The following is an 11,363-nucleotide window of genomic DNA, read 5'->3' as shown; positions in this document are numbered from 1 at the left end:
GGTTCCTTTTGAGACAGTCCTGGGCTTACCTGCCATGGTGGTAAACAAACTGAGGGACACTTTTGGCATCCAGCAAAGGAAAATGTATGATTTTTTGAAATTATTTAAATTTTAGTGTTTTAAATAACTCACTCTTTGCGGTTTGCCTTATGCAAATGTATTAATAATTTGTTAGATACCATTCATTAATAAATCATAGCTTGTGTAAAAGTGATGCATGTGCATTTTCTTATCCATATCTAACGTTAAACATAAAAAAGTGCTTTTGCTGTCTGTCTTTGGGTATTTGTTTTAGTTTGCATTCTTCTGTATTTAGTTTTTTCCCACGTGACATGTTGTAATAGAAAATAAGCTTTCCATCTGCACCTGGACTGCAGCATAATATCTTAGTGGCGCGCGCCGAGGAAGACTCGCGCATGCGCGCTGAGGGAGTGTGGCGGGTGCGCGCAGGTGGTTCTCGGCGGATCCTCTTCAATCGGTTGGTCAGTCATGGCGGATGGGGAGCTGGATGTGGATTCTCTCATTGCCAGACTGTTAGAAGGTGAGTTTTATTAAACGGCACTTTATTATCATGTGTTTGGTTTGAAATTACGCGCTCTGCTCGAGTTTCGCAGCTTTATTTGACCAGGAAAAGGTCCGTGTGTTTCTGTTTAAAAATATGTCTGCTCGGCCTCTACCACACACACACTTTAAAAACGCTCACTCAAACATACACATACACTTTAAACAAACAAACAAACAAACAAACAAACAAACAAAAACTCACTCACTCAAAAACAAAATACACACACACACACACACACACTCAAAAAAACACTCACTCACAAACTCAAAAACACACTCACTCACTCAAAAACACACTCACTCACTCACTCAAAAACACACACTCACTCATATACACTCACTCACTCACTCAAAAATACACTCACTCACTCAAAAACACTCACTCGCTCAAAAACACACACACACACTCATTCAAAAACACACACACTCATTCAAAAACACACACACTCATTCAAAAACACACACACTCAAAAACTCTCTCACGCACTCAAAAACACACTCTCACACACTCACTCAAAAACACACACTCACTCAAAAACACACACTCACTCAAAAACACACTCTCACACACTCACTCAAAAACACACTCTCACACTCACTCACTCACTCATATATACTCACTCGCTCAAAAACACACACTCACTCGCCAAAACACACACACACACACACACACACTCGCACACACACTCACTAAAAAAACACGCACACTCACTCAAAAACACACGCACTCACTAGCTCATACACACACACACACACACACACACACTCTCTCACTAGCTCACACACACACTCACTCAAAAACACTCGCACACTCACTCCAAAACACACTCTTACACTCACTCACTCGCACACTCACTCGCACACTCGCAAACTCACTCGCACACTCAAACACACTCGCACACTCACTCCAAAACACACTCTTACACTCACTCACTCGCACACTCACTCGCACACTCGCAAACTCACTCGCACACTCAAAAACACACTCGCACGCACACACACTCAAAAACACGCACTCACTCACACACTCACTCACTCAAAAACACACTCGCACACTCACTCAAAAGCACACTCGCACACTCACTCATATACACTCACTCAAAAACACACTCGCACGCACACTCACTCACTCAAAAACACACTCGCACACTCACTCGCTCAAAAACACACACTCATTCATTCACTCACTCACTCACTAGCTCATACTCACTCTCTCATACACACACACACTCAAAAACACACTCGCACACTCACTCAAAAACACACTCGCACACTCACTCAAAAACACACTCGCACACTCACTCAAAAACACACTCGCACACTCACTCAAAAACACACTCGCACACTCACTCAAAAACACACTCGCACACTCACTCAAAAACACACTCGCACACTCACTCACTCAAAAACACACACACTCACTCAAAACACACACACTCACTAAAACACACACTCACTAGCTCATACACACACACTCACTAGCTCATACACACACACACACACTCACTCTCTCATACACACTCACTCACTACAAAACACACTCTTACACTCACTACAAAACACACTCTTACACTCACTACAAAACACACTCTTACACTCACTCAAAAGCACACTCGCACACTCACTCAAAAGCACACTCGCACACTCACTCAAAAGCACACTCGCACACTCACTCAAAAGCACACTCGCACACTCACACAATCAAAAACACTCGCACACTCTCTCACACACTCACTCAAAAGCACACTCGCACACTCACTCAAAAGCACACTCGCACACTCACTCAAAAGCACACTCGCACACTCACTCAAAAGCACACTCGCACACTCACACAATCAAAAACACTCGCACACTCTCTCACACACTCACTCAAAAGCACACTCGCACACTCACTCAAAAGCACACTCGCACACTCACTCAAAAGCACACTCGCACACTCACTCAAAAGCACACTCGCACACTCACTCAAAAGCACACTCGCACACTCACTCAAAAGCACACTCACACAATCAAAAACACGCGCACACTCACACAATCAAAAACACGCGCACACTCGCACACTCGCTCACTCACTAGCTCATACTCACTCACTCACTAGCTCATACACACACACACTCAAAAACACACTTGCACACTCACACACTCAAAAACACACTCGCACACTCTCTCGCACACTCACTCAAAAGCACACGCGCACACTCACACACTCAAAAACACACTCGCTCACTCTCTCACTCACTCACTAGCTCATACTCACTCACTAGCTCATACACACACACACACACTCAAAAACACACTTGCACACTCGCACACTCACTCAAAAACACACTCGCACACTCACTCAAAAACACACTCGCACACTCACTCAAAAACACACTCGCACACTCACTAGCTCATACTCACTCACTCACTCACTAGCTCATACACACACACACACACTCAAAAACACACTTGCACACTCGCACACTCACTCAAAAACACACTCGCACACTCACTAGCTCATACTCACTCACTCACTAGCTCATACACACACACACACACACACACACACCTCAAAAACACACTTGCACACTCGCACACTCACTCACTAGCTCATACTCACTCACTCACTCACTCAAAACACACTCACTCACTCACTCACTAGCTCATACTCACTCACTCACTCACTAGCTCATACACACACACACACACACACCTCAAAAACACTCACTCACTCAAAAACACTCACTCACTCAAAAACACTCACTCACTCAAAAACACACTCACTCACTCACTCACTAGCTCATACACACACACACACTCACTCTCATTCACACTCACATACACACACACACACTCACTCTCATTCACACTCACATACACACACACACACTCACTCACTCAAAAACACACTCGCACACTCACTCAAAAACACACTCGCACACTCACTCAAAAACACACTCGCACACTCACTCAAAAACACACTCGCACACTCACTCAAAAACACACTCGCACACTCTCTCGCACACTCACTCAAAAGCACACTCACTCAAACACACACACTCAAAAACACACTCGCACACTCACACAATCAAAACACGCGCACACTCACACAATCAAAAACACACGCGCGCACACTCACATTCAAACACACTCGCACACTCACTCAAAAACACACTCGCTCACTCACTCACTCACTCAAAAACACACTCGCTCACACTCACTCACTCACTCACTAGCTCATACTCACTCACTCACTCACTAGCTCATACACACACACACACACACACTCAAAAACACTCGCACACTCACTCAAAAACACACTCGCTCACACTCAATCACTCACTCACTCACTAGCTCATACTCACTCAAAAACACACTTACTCACTCACTAGCTCATACTCACTCACTCACTAGCTCATACACACACACACACACACACACACACACACACACACTCAAAAACACACACTCACTAGCTCATACACACACACACACACACACTCAAAAACACTCACTCACTCAAAAACACACACTCACACACTCACTAGCTCATACACACATACACACACACTCGCTCTCTCACTAGCTCATATACACACACACAAACACACTCACTCACTCACACTCAAAAACACACTTGCACGCACACTCAAAAACACACTTGCACGCTCACTCAAAAACACACTTGCACGCTCACTCAAAAACACACTCGCACGCTCACTCAAAAACACACTCAAAAACACACTCGCACGCTCACTCAAAAACACACTCGCACGCTCACTCCAAAACACGCACGCACGCTCACTCCAAAACACGCACGCACGCTCACTCCAAAACACGCACGCACGCTCACTCCAAAACACGCACGCACGCTCACTCCAAAACACGCACGCACGCTCACTCCAAAACACGCACGCACGCTCACTCCAAAACACGCACGCACGCTCACTCCAAAACACGCACGCACGCTCACTCCAAAACACGCACGCACGCTCACTCCAAAACACGCACGCACGCTCACTCCAAAACACGCACGCACGCTCACTCCAAAACACGCACGCACGCTCACTCACTGACTCACTAGCTCATACTCACTCACTGACTCACTAGCTCATACTCACTCACTCAAAAACACTCACTCACTCAAACACACTCTCACACTCACTCAAAAACACACACACACTCACTCACTAGCTCATACACACACACTCGCTCTCTCACTAGCTCATACACAGACAGACAGACACACACACACTCACTCACTCAAAAACACACTCACTCGCACACTCACTCAAACACACACTCACTCAAAAACACACACACTCACTCAAAAACACACTCACGCACACTCACTCAAAAACACACTCACTCACTAGCTCATATACACACACACACACACACACGCTCTCTCACTAGCACATACACACACTCACATACACACACTCACTCAAACACACTCGCACACTCACTCAAACACACTCACTCGCACACTCACTCACTCAAACACACTCGCACACTCACTCAAAAACACACTCACTCGCTCAAAAACACACACTCGCTCACTCGCTCAAAAACACACACTCGCACACTCACTCAAAAACACACACTCGCACACTCACTCAAACACACTCGCACACTCACTCAAAAACACACTCGCACACTCTCTCGCACACTCACTCAAAAGCACACGCGCGCACACACACTCAAAAACACACTCGCACACTCACTCAAAAACACACTCACTCACTCACTCACTCACTAGCTCATACACACACACACACACACACACACTCAAAAACACACTTGCACACTCGCACACTCACTCAAAAACACACTCGCACACTCACTCAAAAACACACTCGCTCTCTCATACACACTCACATACACACACTCGCACGCACGCTCAAACACTCGCACGCACACTCAAACACTCGCACGCACAGTCAAACACACTCGCACGCACGCTCAAACACTCGCACGCACAGTCAAACACACTCGCACGCACAGTCAAACACACTCGCACGCACAGTCAAACACACTCGCACGCACAGTCAAACACACTCGCACGCACAGTCAAACACACTCGCACGCACACTCAAACACACTCGCACGCACACTCAAACACACTCTCGCACGCTCACTCAAACACACACTCGCACGCTCACTCAAACACACACTCGCACGCTCACTCAAACACACTCGCACGCTCACTCAAACACACACTCGCACGCTCACTCAAACACACTCGCACGCTCACTCAAACACACTCGCACGCTCACTCAAACACACTCGCACGCTCACTCAAACACACTCGCACACTCACTCAAACACACTCGCACACTCACTCAAACACACTCACTCAAAAACACACTCGCACGCACACTCAAAAACACACTCGCACGCACACTCAAAAACACACTCGCACGCACACTCAAAAACACACTCGCACGCACACTCAAAAACACACTCGCACGCACACTCAAAAACACACTCGAACGCTCACTCAAACACACTCGCACGCTCACTCAAACACACTCGCACGCTCACTCAAAAACACACTCGCACTCAAAAACACACTCGCACTCAAAAACACACTCGCACTCAAAAACACACTCACTCAAAAACACACTCACTCCAAAACACACTCCAAAACACACTCACTCGCTCACTCCAAAGCACACTCGCACACTCCAAAGCACACTCGCACACTCCAAAGCACACTCGCACACTCCAAAGCACACTCGCACACTCCAAAGCACACTCGCACACTCCAAAGCACACTCGCACACTCCAAAGCACACTCGCACACTCCAAAGCACACTCGCACACTCCAAAGCACACTCGCTCTCACTCACTCACTCACTAGCTCATATACACACACACTCACTCACACAAAAACACGCTCACTCAAAAACACACTCACTCTCATACACACACACACACAAACACACTCACTCACACAAAAACACACTCACTCAAAAACACACACACTCACTCACTCACTCAAAAACACTCACACTCACTCACTCAAAAACACACTCACGCACACTCACTCAAAAACACACTCACTCACTAGCTCATACACACACACACTCTCACTAGCTCATACACACACACACTCTCACTAGCTCATACACACACACACACTCTCATACACACACACACACTCACATACACACTCACACACTCACATACACACTCACTCACTCAAAAACACACTCGCACACTCACTCAAAAACACGCACACTCACTCAAAAACACGCACACTCACTCAAAAACACGCACACTCACTCAAAAACACGCACACTCACTCAAAAACACGCACACTCACTCAAAAACACACACACACTCACTCACTAGCTCATACACACACACACACTCGCTCTCACTAGCTCATACACACACACACACTCACATACACACACTCACTCACTCAAAAACACACTCGCACACTCACTCAAAAACACACTCACTCGCTCAAACACTCACTCGCACACTCAAACGCTCACTCGCACACTCAAACGCACACTCGCTCACTCAAAAACGCACACTCGCACACTCTCAAAAACACACTCGCACACTCTCAAAAACACACTCGCACACTCTCAAAACACACACTCGCACACTCTCAAAAACACACACTCGCACACTCTCAAAAACACACACTCGCACACTCTCAAAAACACACACTCGCACACTCTCAAAAACACACACTCGCACACTCTCAAAAACACACACTCGCACACTCTCAAAAACACACTCGCTCAAACACTCAAAAGCACACTAGCTCATACACACACACACACTCAAACACACACACACTCACTCAAAAACACACACTCGCACACACACTCACTCAAACACACACTCGCGCACACACACACTCACTAAAAAAAACACACGCACACTCACTCAAAAACACACACACGCACTAGCTCATACACACACACACACTCACTTTCTCACTAGCTCTCACACACACGCTCTCACTAGCTCACACACACACACACACACACGCTCTCACTAGCTCACACACACACACTCACTCAAAAACACACTCACTCACTCACTCAAAAATACACTCACTCAAAAACACACTCTCTCACTAGCTCATACACACACTCACTCACTCACTCACTCAAAAACACACTCGCGCACACACACTCACTAGCTCATACACACACACTCGCTCTCTCACTAGCTCATACACATACACACTCACTCACTCAAAAGCACACTCGCACGCACACTCGAAAACACGCACACTCACTCAAAAACACGCACACTCACTCAAAAACACGCACACTCACTCAAAAACACGCACACTCACTCAAAAGCACACACACGCACACTCACTAGCTCATACACACGCACACTCACTCAAAAACACGCACACTCACTCAAAAACACGCACACTCACTCAAAAACACACACACTCACTCAAAAACACACACACTCACTCAAAAACACACACACTCACTCAAACACACACACACTCACTCACTAGCTCATACACACACACACACACTCGCTCTCACTAGCTCATACACTCACTCAAAAACACACTCGCACACTCACTCAAAAACACACACACTCAAAAACACTCACTCGCACACTCACTCAAAAACACACTCACTCGCTCAAAAACACTCACTCGCACACTCGCTCAAAAACACTCGCTCACTCGCCACTAGCTCATATACACACACACTCAAACACTCACTCAAAAACACTCTCATACACACACACACTCACTCAAAAACACACTCACTCACTCAAAAACACACTCACTCACTCAAAAACACACTCACTCACTCAAACTCACTCACTCACTCACTCAAAAACACACACACTCACTCAAAAACACACACACACACACACTCACTCCCTAGCTCATACACACACACACTCGCTCTCTCACTAGCTCATACACACACTCACTCTCTCATACACTCAAAAACACACACTCGCGCACACTCAAAAACACACACTCGCGCGCACTCAAAAACACACACTCGCGCGCTCTCAAAAGCACACTCGCGCGCTCTCAAAAGCACACTCGCGCGCTCTCAAAAGCACAGTCGCGCACTCTCAAAAGCACAGTCGCGCACTCTCAAAAGCACAGTCGCGCACTCTCAAAAGCACACTCGCTCAAAAACACTCACTAGCTCATACACACACACACACACTCAAACACACACACACTCACTCAAACACACACACACTCACTCAAAAACACACACTCGCGCACACACACACTCACTAAAATAAACACACTCGCGCGCACACACACACTCGCTCACTCACTCAAAAACACACGCACACACTCACTCACTAGCTCATACACTCTCACACACTCACTCTCTCATACACACTCACACACTCACTCAAAAACAGGCACACTCATTCACTCACTCAAAAACACACTCGCACACGCACACTCACTCAAAAACACACACACACACACACTCACTAGCTCATACACACACACACTCACTCACTCAAAAACACACTCACTCAAAAAACACTCACTCACTCAAACACACTCGCGCACACTCACTCACTCAAACACACACACACTCAATCACTAGCTCATACACACACACACACTCTCTCACTAGCTCATACACACACACTCTCTCACTAGCTCATACACACACACAGTCACTCTCTCATACACACTCACACACACACACTCACTCAAAAACACACTCAAAACACACACTCACTCAAAAACACACTCACACACTCAAACACTCACTCATATTCACTTACTCATATACACTCACTCATACACTCACTCACTCAAAAACACACACACTCAAACACACACTCACTCATATACATTCACTCACTCAAAAACACACTCACTCGCTCAAAAACACACACTCACTAGCTCATACACACACACACTCATTCAAAAACTCTCTCACGCACTCAAAAACACACTCACTCAAAAACACACTCTCACACACTCACTCAAAAACACACTCTCACACACTCACTCAAAAACACACGCACACTCAAACACACACTCACTCACTCAACACACTCACTCGCACACTCACTCAAAAACACACTCGCACACTCACTCAAAAACACACTCGCACACTCAAACACTCACTCACTCACTCAACACACTCACTCGCACACTCACTCAACACACTCACTCGCACACTCACTCAAAAACACACTCGCACACTCACTCAAAAACACACTCGCACACTCACTCAAAAACACACACTCGCACACACTCACTCAAAAACACACACTCGCACACACTCACTCAAAAACACACACTCGCACACACTCACTCAAAAACACACACTCGCACACACTCACTCAAAAACACACGCACACTCACTCAAAAACACACACACTCACTAGCTCATACACACACACTCACTAGCTCATACACACACACACGCTCACTCTCTCACTAGCTCACACACACACACTCACTCTCTCATACACACTCAAAAACACACGCACACTCACTCAAAAACACACACACTCACTAGCTCATACACACACACACACACTCACTCTCTCACTAGCTCACACACACACTCACTCTCTCATACACACTCACACACTCGCACACTCAAAAACACAGTTGCACACTCACTCCAAAACACACTCTTACACTCGCACACTCGCACGCACACTCGCACGCACACACACTAACACACTCACACACTCACTCACTCACTCAAACACACTCGCACACTCACTCAAAAGCACACTCACTCACTCACTCAAAAACACACTCGCACTCACTCACTCGCTCAAACACACACACTCATTCACTCACTCACTCACTCACTAGCTCATACTCACTAGCTCATACACATACACACACACTCAAAAACACACTCGCCACTCACTCGCTCAAACACACACACTCATTCACTCACTCACTCACTCACTAGCTCATACTCACTAGCTCATACACATACACACACACTCAAAAACACACTCGCACACTCACTCAAAAACACACTCGCACACTCACTCAAAAACTCACTCACTCACTAGCTCATACACACACACACTCACTCTCTCATACACACTCACACTCACTCACTCAAAAACACACTCACACACTCAAACACACTCGCACGCACACTCAAACACACTCACACACTCACTCAAAAGCACACTCGCACACTCACTCAAAAGCACACTCACTCAAAAGCACACTCGCACACTCACTCAAAAGCACACTCGCACACTCACTCAAAAGCACACTCACTCAAAAGCACACTCGCACACTCACTCAAAAGCACACTCGCACACTCACACACTCGCACACTCACACACTCGCACACTCGCACACTCGCACACTCACTCAAAAGCACACGCGCACACTCACTCAATCAAAAACACGCGCACACTCACACAATCAAAAACACACGCGCACACTCACACACTCAAAAACACACTCGCACACTCACACACTCGCACACTCGCACACTCAAACACTCAAACACTCGCACACTCACACACTCAAAAACACACTCGCTCACACTCACACACTCACTCGCTCACTAGCTCATACTCACTCACTCACTCACTCACTCACTAGCTCATACTCACTCACTAGCTCATACTCACTCACTCACTCACTAGCTCATACACACTCACTCACTCACTAGCTCATAAACACACACACACACTCAAAAACACACTCGCTCGCACACTCACTCAAAAAAACACACACTCACTAGCTCATACACACACACACACACTCACTCTCTCATACACACACACACACACTCACTCTCTCACTAGCTCACACACACACTCACTCTCTC

At 46.5% G+C, this 11,363-nt stretch overlaps 1 pseudogene; it reads left to right on the top strand.

The window, feature by feature from the left end:
* The first annotated feature begins 443 nt into the window (after positions 1-443).
* LOC127648092 (serine/threonine-protein phosphatase PP1-beta catalytic subunit-like) overlaps positions 444-11,363 on the top strand; it is a 72,164-nt pseudogene continuing 61,244 nt past the window's right edge.

Source organism: Xyrauchen texanus, chromosome 1, assembly GCF_025860055.1.
Source record: "Xyrauchen texanus isolate HMW12.3.18 chromosome 1, RBS_HiC_50CHRs, whole genome shotgun sequence".
In the NCBI taxonomy this organism is placed as follows: domain Eukaryota; kingdom Metazoa; phylum Chordata; class Actinopteri; order Cypriniformes; family Catostomidae; genus Xyrauchen; species Xyrauchen texanus.
Note: the sequence above shows the minus strand (reverse complement) of the source record. Positions and strands in the feature narration are given on the sequence as shown.